The sequence below is a fragment of the Colobus angolensis genome, unplaced genomic scaffold, assembly GCF_000951035.1.
Source record: "Colobus angolensis palliatus isolate OR3802 unplaced genomic scaffold, Cang.pa_1.0 Scaffold18, whole genome shotgun sequence".
In the NCBI taxonomy this organism is placed as follows: Eukaryota; Metazoa; Chordata; class Mammalia; order Primates; family Cercopithecidae; genus Colobus; species Colobus angolensis.
In genome coordinates, this window is record NW_012114932.1 from 837,360 (window position 1) to 851,243 (window position 13,884).

Here is a 13,884-nt window from a genome sequence, read left to right on the forward strand (position 1 = left end):
TCCAGCCCGGGCGACAGAGCAAGACTCCGTCTCCAAAAAAAAAAAAAAAAAAGAATCTACATTACCAAATTTACATCTTTACATCTTCTATATCAGAAGTCCCCAGTCCCCGGGCTGCAGACTCGTACGGGCCTGTGGCCTGTGAGGAACTGGGTCACACAGCAGGTGAGTGGCAGGTGGGCAAGTATTACCACCTGAGCTCTGCCTCCTGTCAGATCAGCAGTGGCATTAGATTTTCATAGGAGCACAAACCCTATTATGAACTTCACGTGGAGGGATACAGGTTGTATGCTCCTTATGAGAATCTAACTAGTGCCTGATGATCTAAGGTAGAGCTAAGGTAGAACAGTTTCATAGAAGAGTTTCATCCCAAAACCATCCCACACCACTGCCTCCACCCATCAGTCCATGGAAAAACTAGCTTCCATGAAATTGGTCACTGGGGCTAAAAACATTGGAGAATGCTGTTTTATATAACTCTTGAGAATCACTTTAGGGCAGTGGCATCCAATCTTTTGGCTTCCCTGGGTCGCATTGGTAGAAGCATTGTCTTAGGCCACACATAAAATACACTAACACTAATGGTAGCTGATGAGCTAAAAAATAAAAATCAAAATTAAAAAAGTCTCATAATATTTTAAGAAAGTTTATGAATTTGTGTTGGGCTGCATTCAAAGCCATTGTGGGCTGCATGTAGCCTGTGGACTGCAGGTTGGACAAGCTTGCTTTAGGTCTTAAAAAATGTTACAGCAACATATAAAAACTTTGGTGGAAATTCAAAAAGAAATGATGTGTTATAGCTAAAGCTACAATCAGAATTTAATAGAGCCACTAACTATTTTATTCTCCAAATAATATACATAATTTCAGAAGAAAATTACAATTACTAGAATACTTTAGAAACAGTGTTTGCAATGTTTGGAGAAATGTCTCTTTACTCTCGCATCTCCTTCCTGCCCCTGTGCAGAAGTCTCATTCCCATCTCTTTATCCGAAGATTCACTACCAACTGTAAAGAAGACTGTACCATGGTGAAGACAAAGTATGTGATTCTAAAAGTAACTTACTTATTTTGTACCTCCAGTCATATATTCACGGAATATATGTGGTATCAGTTTAGTTTGTTCATGTATTCATTTGATCAGTCTACAAATTGTAATTAAGTTCTGTGTGCTTGGCATGTGAATATAAATGTGAACAAGACATATACAAGGTACTTTTTCCTCATACAGCTGTGGTCCTGGTAGGCAGTTAGACATGCAGAAATGAATCTCAGAAAGATTTGGGTCAGACATAAATTTGAGATTCTTCAGTCAGGGGAACAAATGGGAATAAGCAGGGAACATGTAAAGAACAAAGAGGAAAAGAGGCTTTGGTCAGAATGCTGAGGGACAATGACATTTAAGAAATGGGTAAAGAAAAACTATCAAAGTAGACACATGGGGCAAATGGAAAAACAGAAGAAAAATACGAAGGATGGTGAGATGTTGCACTGGTCAAGTGAAGAGAGTGTCTGAAAGAGGAGGGAGGGGTCAGCAAGGTCCAAGACCACTGAGAGTCACATGTAACAAGGACAAAACTCTTGAACACAGATCACTGGTGATTCTGGCAAGAACCGTTTTAATGAAATGGTAGAGAAAGATGCCAGTGTAAGGAGTAAGAAAGAAATGATGAAGCACAGTCTAGATCACACTTTAAAGAATGGTTGTGAAGAGGTGGAAGTGATGCATTTTTAGTTACATGGGCATGTGGGGTTGAGGGAGGTCTTTGTTAAAATATGGGATAACCCATATATACAAAGTCAACTGATTTCAAATAAAGGTATCAAGGGGGGTGCATAGCACGTTCAGCAAATGGTGCTGAACAATCCATATGAAAAAACTAAACCTTGACCCTTGCTTATAAAAATTAACTTGAATGTATCACAGGCTCGAATACAAGAGCTAAAACTATAAAAGAAGAAAACTCGGCCGGGCGCGGTGGCTCAAGCCTGTAATCCCAGCACTTTGGGAGGCCGAGACGGGTGGATCACGAGGTCAGGAGATCCAGACCATCCTGGCTAACACGGTGAAATCCCGTCTCTACTAAAAAATACAAAAAACTAGCCGGGCAAGGTGGCGAGCGCCTGTAGTCCCAGCTACTCGGGAGGCTGAGGCAGGAGAATGGCGTGAACCTGGGGAGGCGGAGCTTTCAGTGAGCTGAGATCCGGCCACTGCGCTCCAGCCTGGGCGACAGAGCCAGACTCCGTGTCAAAAAAAAAAAAAAAGAAGAAGAAAACTCAGTGAAAAATGAAGACAAGTATCTTGTATATCTTTTTCACATTTGTTTCCACATTTAGCACACAGTAGAAAACTTTCTCTGGCCCGAGATTATTAAGCAAAAATCACAAATCACAACAAAAATGATAAATTAGACTTAATTTAGACAGAAATTAAAAGTTTTCTTTTTAAAAGACACTGGTGAGAAAATGAAAGGACAAGCTACAGACTGAGAGAAAATAATCACAAAGCATTCACCTAAGAAAAAATTGTATTGAGAACATATAAAATGCCCAAAAAGAATAAACATTCAAATAAAAAATGGACACAAGATCTGAACAGACCCTTCACCAAAGGATGTGCAGAGATGGCAAATAAGCACAACAAAATATCATTAATCATCAGAGAAATGCAAATGAAAAACACAGTGAGGGCTGGGTGCAGTGGCTCACACTTGTAATCCCAGCACTTTGGGAGGGTGAGGCAGGTAGATCTCCTGAGGTCAGGAGTTCGAGACCAGTGTGACCAACATGGTGAAACCCCATCTCTACTAAAAATACAAAAATTAGCCAGTCATGGTGGTGGGCACCTTTAATCCCAGCTACTCAGGAGGCTGAGGCAGAAGAATCGCTTGAACCCAGGGGGCAGAGGTTGCAGTGGGCCTAGATCGCGCCACTGCACTCCAGCCTGGGCAAAACAGCAAAACTCCATCACAAAAAGAAAACAAAAAACACAAATACCATTACACACCTACTAGAATAGCTATAATTAAAGAAAGAATATACTGGCCAGGTGCAGTGGTTCACGCCTGTAATCCCACCACTTTGAGAGGCCGAGGCAGGCAGATCACTAGATCAGGAGTTTGAGACCAGCCTGGCCAACATGGCAAAACCCCATCTCATCTCTACTAAAAACATAAAAGTTAGCCGGGCATGGTGGCATGTGCCTGTAATCCCAGCTGCTCTGCTCTGGAGGCTGAGGCAGGAGAATCACTTAAACCTGGGAGGCAGAGGTTGTAATGAGCCGAGATTATGCCATTGCACTCTAGCATGGGCAACAAGAGAGAAATTCTGTCTCAAAAAAAAAAAAAAAAAAGGAATCAATATACCAAAGGTTGGTAAGAATGTCGAGCAACTAGAACTAAACCTCTCATAAACTGTTGGCAAGAATGCAAAATGGTATATCCACTTTGGAAAATAGCTTGACAGTTTCTTATAAACATATACATACTAAATGACCCAGTAATTCTCCTCTTATGTGTTTACTCAGGAGAAATGAAAAAAATTACCCAAAGATCTATATATAAATATTTATAGCAGCATTATCCACAAAGGCCAAAACATGTTAAGAACTCAACTATCCATCAGGGGGATAAATGAATAATCTACATAATAGAATATCATTTCACAATTTTAAAAAACAAACTACTGCGATGTATAATAATATGGATGAATCTCAAAAGCATTATACTAAATGAAAAAACCCAATGAAAAAAGGCCATAGGCTCTATGTCTCCATTTATATTGCATTCTGGAAAAGGCAAAACTATAGGAACAGAAATCAAATCAGTTGCTAGGGCTGGGGAAGAAGGGTAGGGACTGACTGCAAAGGTACATGAGGGAACTTTTTGAGAGTGATGAAATGTTCTATTTTTGACTGTGGTGATGGTTTCACAACCATATACATTTGTTAGGACTCACTGAACTGTGCATTAAAAAGGGTGAATTTTACTATGTATAAATTACATTTTAAAAACCAGACTCAAAAAAAAGATGGAATACACCTAAGAAAATGTATATCTAATGGGACAAGGCTTATAGAAGGAGAACTACTGAAGACACAGGATATAACTGGTAAAGGAAAATCACTGAGTAGGTGAAGAGGGATAGAATCCAGGAAAGAGTGAAGAAGGAAACAATAGGTGTAGATACAAGTAAGCTGTGGTCTTAGTAATAGCGTAGATACAAATAAGTTGTGAGTTTTATCACAGACAGGAAATAAAAAAGAGTAAAGTAAAAAAAAAAAAAAAGATTTCCAAAAATAACAGAAAAAATTCTCAAGACAATTTAAGAGAAAATATAATGGGGAAAAGTAGAAAAGACAGCTATGACACAGACAAGTGAAAAAGTGGCAAAAACATAAAGTCAAGGCAATTCTCTCTCCAAACTATCTTCAATCTTTATAAAGCTTGCCATCTTCTTTGCTGTCACTAGTCTTGGCCATTGCTTGACTAACTTGGATTATTATAACAGCTTCCCAGCTCTACTTCCCTTTTGCCTCTAAAAGCCATCCTTGGAGAGACTGATCCTTTTAAAGTATGAATCAGATCATACCTTTTCCCAGCTTAAAACCTTTTCATGAGGTCAACTGATTTTTTACAAGGGTGTTAAGACAGCTCAGTGGAGAAAAGTATTTCAACAAACAGTGTTGGGACAACTAGATATTCACATGCAAAAAATGAAGCTGGATCTTTATTTCACACCATATATAAAAATTAAGTAAAAACAAACCATAGACCTACATGTAAGAGCTAAAACTACAAAATCCTTAGAAGAAAATGTAGGTATAAATTTTCATGACCTTGAATTAAGTAATGGTTTCTTAGGTAGGAAGGACACCAACAGCACAAGCAATAACAACAAAAAAAGGGACTTCGTTAAAGCAAAAAATTATTGTGCATCAAAAGACACCATCAAGAAAGTGACAAGCCACGGAATGGGCAAAAATATTTATAAATCATATACAGGTACATATACCTAGAATATAGAAAGCTCTCTTAAAATTCAATAATTCAATAATAAAAAGACAATTCAAAAGTGGGTAAGTAACTTGAATTGGTATTTCTCCAAAGAAAATACACAAATGGCAAATAAACACATGAAAAGATGTTCAACATCATTAGTCATCAGGGAATTGCAAATCAAAAGCACAATGAGAGTACCACTTCAAATCTCTAGAATGGCTTTATTCAACATGATAGATAATCGTAAGTGCTGACAAGGAAATGGAGAAATTGGAACTCTCATACACAGCTGATGGGAATGCAAAATGGTATTGCCACTTTGGAAAAACAGTCTGGAAGTTCCTCAAAAGGTTAGCATAGTTACCATATGACTCAGAAATTCTACTCCTGGGTATACATCCAAGAGAAATAAAAACATATGGTCACACAAAAATTTGTACATGAATGTTCATGGCATTATTAATAGTAGCCAGAAGGTGAAAACAACCAAAATATCCACTGACAAATGGATAAATGTGGTAGATATAGCCAAATAACAAAATATTATTCAGCCATAAAAGTAATGAAGTACTGACACACACTAAAATGTTGATGAACCTTGAAAACAATATGCTAAGTAATGGAAGCTAATCACATAAGACCACACACTGTCTAATTCCATTTTTATGAAATGTCTACAATAGGCAAACCTACAGAGACTGAAAACAGATTAGTGGTTGCCTAGGGCTGGGGGTTTGGAGGAAATTGAGTGACTATTAAATGGTATGAGATTTCTTTTTGAGTTGATGAAACTGTTCTAAGATGGACTGTGGTAATGGTTGCATAACTCTAATAAAAGCCACTGAACTGTACCCTTTGAATGGGTAAAGTCTACAGTATGTGAATTATATTACATAAAGCTGTTACAGAGAACAAACAACAACAAACTTTTTCGTGGTTTACTCTCACTCTCAGATAACAAATAAACTCTCCAAGATCTGCATGGCCTTGTGTGAAACACTTGACTCAGCCTATCTTACAGCCCTATCTCATCTCACATGAGCCTTTCTTGCTTACTCGCCACACACACACTGGTGTCCTAGATACAAGTTCCTTGAACATGCCAAGCTCATTCTTGCCTTAGGACCTTTGTGCATGTTGTTTTCTCTGGAATGCTGTTCTTTCAGCCCAAGTGGCTGGCTCACTACCATCCTTCAGATCTTAGCCTCCAGTTTCCTAGAGAAGCCAACTTTGATATATTGGCAAAAGCAGTACTACTTTACCCCTTCCCATTACTTACTCTCTTTTTTACAGCATGTGGCACAAACTAATCATTTTCTTTATTGTCTTTCTCTTACACAAGAGAATAAACTCCCAAGGATAAGGACATTGTTCCCCTCAGTACCTCTAGTACTTCTAAGAGCCTGACCCTATAATAAATGTTGAATGGAAAAAGGTGGAAATGTCCTGAGAACTGCTGTGTGGTATGTGGAAGTTTGCTAATGAGGATCACCATAAAATGGATGGGTACATCACCATCACACTATGCAGAAACATCTATGAGCCAGGAGGGAGCAAACGAGATAGCACAAATCAACCTTCTAATTTGGTGACCAAGGATCAAGATGCAACAAGTATGTTGTGCCAGACACAGTCCCCCAGATGCTCACTAAATCTATGTTTTCTGTTTCTTCTTGGGTACAGAGCTAGAGTATACATCTTAGCCTCCCCATTGCAGTTGAGTGGAGCCATGTGACTGAACTGTGGACACTAAAATGTGAATGAATGTGATGTGTGCAATTTCTAGGCTTAGTCCTAAAAATTTCTCATATATGTGCCTTCATGTTTTTTCCCCTTCTAGAAAGCTGGAGTGGAGATGACCCCCGGTACAACCTTGGTGCTATGTATCGATGATGGCAGATTATCCATTAGTCTTGATCCCTAAATGATTGTGTGGATGAAGACGGTCTTACTAACTTAAAACACCCACCCAGGGCTGTTATAAAAGCAAGAAAATACACTTTTATTGTGTTTGAACTATAATATATTTTTTATTTGTTACAGAAGTTGATCTATTCCAACTAATATGTATACCATGCATGTAACAATCCCCAATTATCTGATAATGTGATAATATATCTTTACAAATACATGAGTATAAAAGTAGGTTTTGGGAAGTTTATGTCTTTCAAAGAGATTTTCAAGAGAATCTATCATAACTTCTGTACTATTCTTCGGAAGGAAAACATACAATTGCTCTCATCCTCGTGCTATACACTCTGTGAATCTCTCAAGAGCAGACAGCTCGCCAACAGGCTGCTTTTTGGAGCTGCCCATAGAGGGGTACTATTTGGAGGGACTTACACAAGGTCTTGTTCAAAGATAAAATGGTAGATGAAGTAACTATCTAGGTAAATAGGGTTGCTGGCTCTAACAGAACATAGGAACTTCTCTTTTTCTCCTCAATAATGAAAGAAAGCCCTTTCCTTTCATTAGTTCTCACATTGCCAACCTGAGCTTTATATCTCCTCAAGACTTTCATACTCTAGTTTCACCTGGCCTTTTTGATGATTTTTAATACACAAAATAACTGTTTTTTTCACTTCAGAGGGCTTATGGCATACATAGAATTATTTCATTTATTTATCACACCTGTTTATATACCCATTTATTTATATATTTTGCTAGCTTCCCCAATGGGTATGATAAATAAATGCTTCAAACTATTTGAAGACAAATAATCTATCCAATGTTTCCATGATTTGTCAATAGATGTTTTACAAAAAAAGTGGCAAAATATTGTTGGGAAATACTGTATTGAACACAGACAGGTTTCTACCCTCTAGGACTTTTCAGAGGCTTAAAATGGTAGTATATGTTTTAAGAACTAAGGGGACAGGCTATATTTTGCCCCACAACCTACTTTTGTGTAAGGCAATGGAGTTTGTAGAAACATAGTAGATAAATGCTGGTTGAATCTACTTGGCAACTAGAGCAACAGCAAGTACTTGTATTCTTCAAAGGTGTAATAGAAAAACTGTGGCCAAGAGAGTCAAATTTACCCATGAGATTTCATAAATACTCACACCTCTATATGAATAACTCTCTTTAATATGAATGAGAAACCATCTAAGTTACTATTTGATCTCTTTCAAGAGAAAAAGAGATGATTAATTCTTACTCTTCAGTAAGCAATATTACAAGGGAACTATTCTACCTTTAGTTGATTTTATGATGATGAACTACGGACATACAGCATATGAAGTTACATTAATTTCATATTATTGATCAAGTTCTTACAAATGAATCCCATAATTTCAATCTGTGACAAGTCTAATGGTGTCTTAATTTTAAGATAACTTCCTTTTTTGAGATTTATAATTCTTGGATGGCACTGTATTTTGTATATGCCTTCATTGATGGCAATTCATGCATTCCTTCAACAAATGTTTGGTGACAGCCAATGAGGTACCAGCCCATGTCAGGCACTAAGGCAGAGACGAGTTTCTTATCCTCAAAGAGGGTACATCCTAAAGACACTGTTTTGGAAACAGAGGCAGTTTTCTCAAATAAATTTAGAGGAATTCTCCCAACTTTTTCAATTTAATCTTTATGTTCCTCGTTCAGTCCTCCATGAATATGGATGCCAACTGCTTAGCATCTCTCCCATGATAACCTGCCAGGTGCTTGAAAATAAGCAAGTAGCCCCAAGGTTATACTACACTGTATGACCCAACAGAGTAGGAAATATCTAATATCCCCTCATAGATTCATTTTCCAATTTAGATCACTTGGCTTTATTTCTCAAATTCTTTTAAGTTTTCCCACTTCATTTTAAAGCACAGAAAGCAGAAATCCACACCAAAAAAAAAAAACGGTTTTATAAAGGCAAATGATGGTTGAGGGCTATGGTTTCCAAATTTATTTTTAGTGTCAGCTTTTCTCCTCTTTTCAACAAAACCTTACCCTGTTCACCAACATACAAAAAATTAAGAAGCAGATTTTCTTGGGTTGAATCAGATGTGAGGGTTTCAGGAAAGGGGGATAATGCAGGAATCCTTCATAGTTAGGCCTCTACTCTGACCACCAGTTCTCCTTGAGACACTTCAGGACTCCAAGTAACATTTTTGTAACTACTGGTATAATGCAAGTGTTCTTTCTGGCCTTCCTCTTTCCCTTTTATTCTTTTGACAAACATTCACTAACTTCTATCATTTTGCAGAAACTGAGCTAAATGCTGAGGCTATAGAAATGAAGTAATCCCTGTCCTCAAGACTAGTGGAACAGACATACATAAACAAAAAATTGCACCACAATGTGAAAATGCTATAATTACATAGAAAGGGGCTGACAAGGCTGGGCACAGTGGCTTATGCCTGTAATCCCAGCACTTTGGGAGGCCGAGGTGGGTGGATCACAAGGTCAGGAGATCAAGACCATCCTAGCTAAAATGGTGAAACCCCGCCTCTACTAAAAATACCAAAAAAAAAAAAAAAAATTAGTCACGTATGGTGGCGGGCACCTGTAGTCCCAGCTACTGGGGAGGCTGAGGCGGGAGAATGGCGTGAACCTGGGAGGCAGAGCTTGCAGTGAGCCAAGATCGCGCCACTGCCCCCTCCAGCTTGGGTGACAGAGCAAGACTATGTCTCAAAAAAAAAAAAAAAAAGGGGGGGGGGTGGCCGACAAACTACTGGAATGAGGGTAGGCTGCCTGAAGGAGGTACTGGAACAGGTTCTTGAAAGACTGCAAGGCTTTTGCCACTTGGTAAGGGGTAATTAGAGATGAAGAAAAAGGAGAGAGTGAGCAGTGCAGACTTTCTAAAGGATAATGTAGCTTATTGTATGGGGAAGCTCAGAGCATGAGTTAAGAGGGTACTGGAGGCTACATGCAATGGCTCGCACCTGTAATCCTAGCACTTTGGGAGAACGAGGCAGGAGGATCACTTGAGCCCAGGAGTTCAAGAATAGCTTTGGAAATATGGTGAGATCCTGTCTCTACAAAAAATTAAATATTAGCTGTGCATGATGGTATACATTCATTAGCCCCAGCAACTCAGGAGGCTGAAGTGGGATGATTGCTTTGAGCCTGCTGACGTCAAGGCTGCATGCAGCCTTGCACTCCCAGCCTGGGCAACAGAGTGAGACCCTGTCTCCAAAAAACTAAAACTAAAACTAAAACTAAAAATAAAATTAAATTAAAAAGAGAGTACTGGATAGCTGGTCAGAGGTGCCATGCAACACAGTGTGGATTATTTACGTGTGAGGATTTTCCAAATTTGGCTACCATTTGTAGTACCTGGCAGCTTACTTAAAATGCAAATATCCTGGGTCAAACCCAGGATCATCTGGATCAGAATCTCTAGAGGAAAGGATTCCCGGAGACAGTCCAGGAATCTATAATTTCAAGGACTTCAACTGGTGTTAGGGTTAACGAGTTCGAAAAACCCTATTGTGGGCCTTAGAGAGGCTCTGAAAGTTCAAACTTGAGAAGCAGCATGATCCCATAAGTGTTTAGACTCAACATTTGGGTTGCAATGCAGAAACCAGGTTGGTAATACAGAAAGTACTCCAGAGAGACAACAGGAGTAGCCCAGGCAAGCTATGACGCAGTCTTGAAACTGAGGAGAGGTGAATGGATGTGAGATATATTTAGGAGACACAGCTGACCAGATTTAGCAATTGACTGGATGTGGTTGTACCAACCAGAGAAGATATAAAGGAAGATTATATAAATTTCAGGTGTACATACTGAATTTGAGGTCTCTGTGGAACACATATGTGAACAGAAAACAGGCAGCTAAAAACTCATGTGTGAAAGTCAGAGAAAATATGTGAGAGGGAGATACAGCTCTGGTATTAATTATTTTGCTGTAGTAGCTGCAACAGCAGCCACTTATTTTTTTTTGTGTGCCAGGCATTGTTTTAAGTATTTCTTTTCTTACCTAATTGCACTTGATCTTTACAACAGGTATTTTACCTCTGAAAAAACTGAGTCAGAAAGGCAAAGTTCCTGGCTTGAGATGAAAAAGTGGAGATAGTAAAGTTGAAATTCAAATCTGGATCTGTTTGACCTCAAAGCCCATGCTTTATCTGTTATTTCATCTCATGAAATAAGTACTGAAAAAAAGTGTTGGGGTGTGGAAAGTTGGGTTCCATGGGAAAATATACCTGGGAAATGCTGCAAGCCACATCTTGCTCCAGAGATGAAGAGTGTCTGTGTGGCATAGGCTCCTAGAGGTGCTGCATGAAAGAAACCTGTCTCCAGGATTCCTATTACCTACATGTACTCTGACTCTTCCAACTAGAAAGTCTATGCCACGTTCCCACTCCAGCTCTTCTGGAGGCACACTGTTTGAAGTTCATGACATTCCCACCGAAGAGACATAGATAATGATTTGCTTAAGAACAAGCAGAAACTTGAATGGCAAGTAATCCCAGAAAACTGGCTTTTTCCATTTTGTCTAAGATAAAACAGACACAGGAGTAAATCTGTTGTTACATATTCTCAAGTAATTATAATAACATTTTTGTAATTATACAGCCCCTATCAAGTCTTCAGAAAACAGAACTACCATTTCACTGCTGAATATATACCCAAAGGAATATAAATCATTCTACCATAAAGACACATGCAGGCATATGTTCACTGCAGCACTATTCACAATAGCAAAGACAGGGAATCAACCCAAATGCCCATCAATGGTAGACTGCATAAAGAAAATGGGGTATATACACACCATGGACTACTATGCAGCCATAAAAAAGAACGAGATCCTGTCCTTTGCAGGAACATGGATGGAGCTGGAGGCCATTATTCTTAGCAAACTAATGCAGAAATGAAAAAACAAACACTACATGTCTGGGAACTAAATGATGAGAACACATGGACACAAAGAGGAGAACAACAGACACTGGGGCCCACTGAGGGTGAGGGTGGGAGGAGGGAAATGAGTAGAAAAAATAACTATTAGGTACTAGGCTTAGTACCTGGGTAATGAAAGAACATTCTATTACCTCTGAAATTCCTTCTCAGTCCTGCACCCTTCCCTCTTAGTGGGCCCAAATCAGTAATTCAGCCTGACCCAACTCTATGTTCCTTCCACCATTATCCCACAGTCTTAATATCCATTCCCATGCCTGTTTTCCAGATTTCTGTTTGTATAAATTAGACCCAGCAAACCTATTACTTGGTATATATCCAAAGGATTATAAATCATGCTACTATAAAGACACATGCACACCTATGTTTATTGCGGCACTATTCACAACAGCAAAGACTTGGAATCAACCCAAATGTCCATCAATGATAGACTGGATTAAGAAAATGTGGCACATATACACCATGGAATACTATGCAGCCATAAAAAAGGATGAGTTCATGTCCTTTGTAGGGACATGGATAAAGCTGGAAACCATCATTCTGAGCAAACTATTGCAAGGACAGAAAACCAAACACCACATGTTCTCACTCATAGGTGGGAATTGAACAATGAGAACACCTGGACACAGGGTGGGGAACATCACATACAGGGGCCTGTCATAGGGTGAGGAGAGTGGGGAGGGATTGCATTAGGAGGAATACCTAATGTAAATGATGAGTTGATGGGTGCAGCATACCAACATGGCACATGTATACATATGTAATAAACCTGCACGTTGTGCACATGTACCCTAGAACTTAAAGTATAATAGCAATAATAATAAAACTCAAGCAGTTCTTTTCGAGTGTAGTGCACCTTCTCTCGAAAGGTGCACACTCTCAGGTCACACTGAGAGTGTGAATGGGTCACACTCTCAGCCTCACCTCTAGGGACCCGCCGGGACTTTAGTTATAGCTCTAGAAGCAAATGGGGTGTTGGGAGTGGGTCCTGAGGAAAATCAACATTATTCTGCCTGGCAACTGCCTCAGGGGAGGACATCAGTGTTGCCTCAGGGAGCACAGCATTTATCTCCTCAGACAAAGGTGGAAAGGCTGACAGCAGCTTGGGCCGGGGAGGGGATGCTGACATGACTGGGGATGGGGACAGTGTTCCTTCTGGCAAAAGGAACTCAGTGTCCCCAGCTTCATCAGGGTCCTCCCACACATCCCTATTCCAAGTTGCAGGGTCCCATTCTTTTCCAATAAATGCCCTCACTTTAACAGTAGACACCTGGCAAAGCTGTGCATCCATCTTTTATTGCAGAACAGCCACTCACATGATAAGAGCTTGTGTGTTTTTCCACAATTCCAGCTTTCTCTACAGGAACATAATGAAGCTGGTTGGTTGCTCCTAAGTTCGGTGGACAAAGTGATGAAACAAAATGATGAACTTAGGGATTCTATCTCCCAGCTTCAGAAGCAGATACCGAGCCTCAAATTTGCTACGATTGCCCTGAGTGAGAGTCTCATCTCCTGAGGCAGTTGCCAGGTAAGATAATGTTGATTCTCCTCGGGACCCACCCCAACACCCCTGTTTGCTTCTAGACCTATAACTAGGCTAAAGTCCCAGCAGACCCCTAGAGGTGAGGTTGAGAGTGTGACTCATAAGGAGGTGTGCTACACTTGAAAATAACTGCTTGAGTTTTCTAATTTATATAAACAGAAATCTGGAGAACAGGATGGGAATGGATATTAAGGGTATGGGACAATGGTGGAAGAAACACAGAGTTGGGTCAGGCTAAATTTACTGATTTGGTTCCACTAAGTAGGGACTCTGCATTTAATGTTCAGCTTGGGGAGTTAAAAAAAGTTCTAATAGTTTCTTCGGTTAGCTGAAGTATGGATTAAAAGATGGTCCACTGTGAGAGAGCTGGAAATGCCTGATCTCCCTTGGTTTATTTTTATTTATTTATTTATTTATTTATTTTTTATTATACTTTAAGTTCTAGGGTACATGTGCATAACGTGCAGGTTTGTTACATATGTA

General features: G+C 39.4%; 1 protein-coding gene across 1 annotated transcript in view; it reads right to left on the minus strand.

Moving 5' to 3' along the window:
- The window catches only part of DOCK3 (dedicator of cytokinesis 3), a 606,207-nt gene that overhangs the window by 239,569 nt on the left and 352,754 nt on the right, over nucleotides 1–13,884 (minus strand). The window lies entirely within an intron of this gene.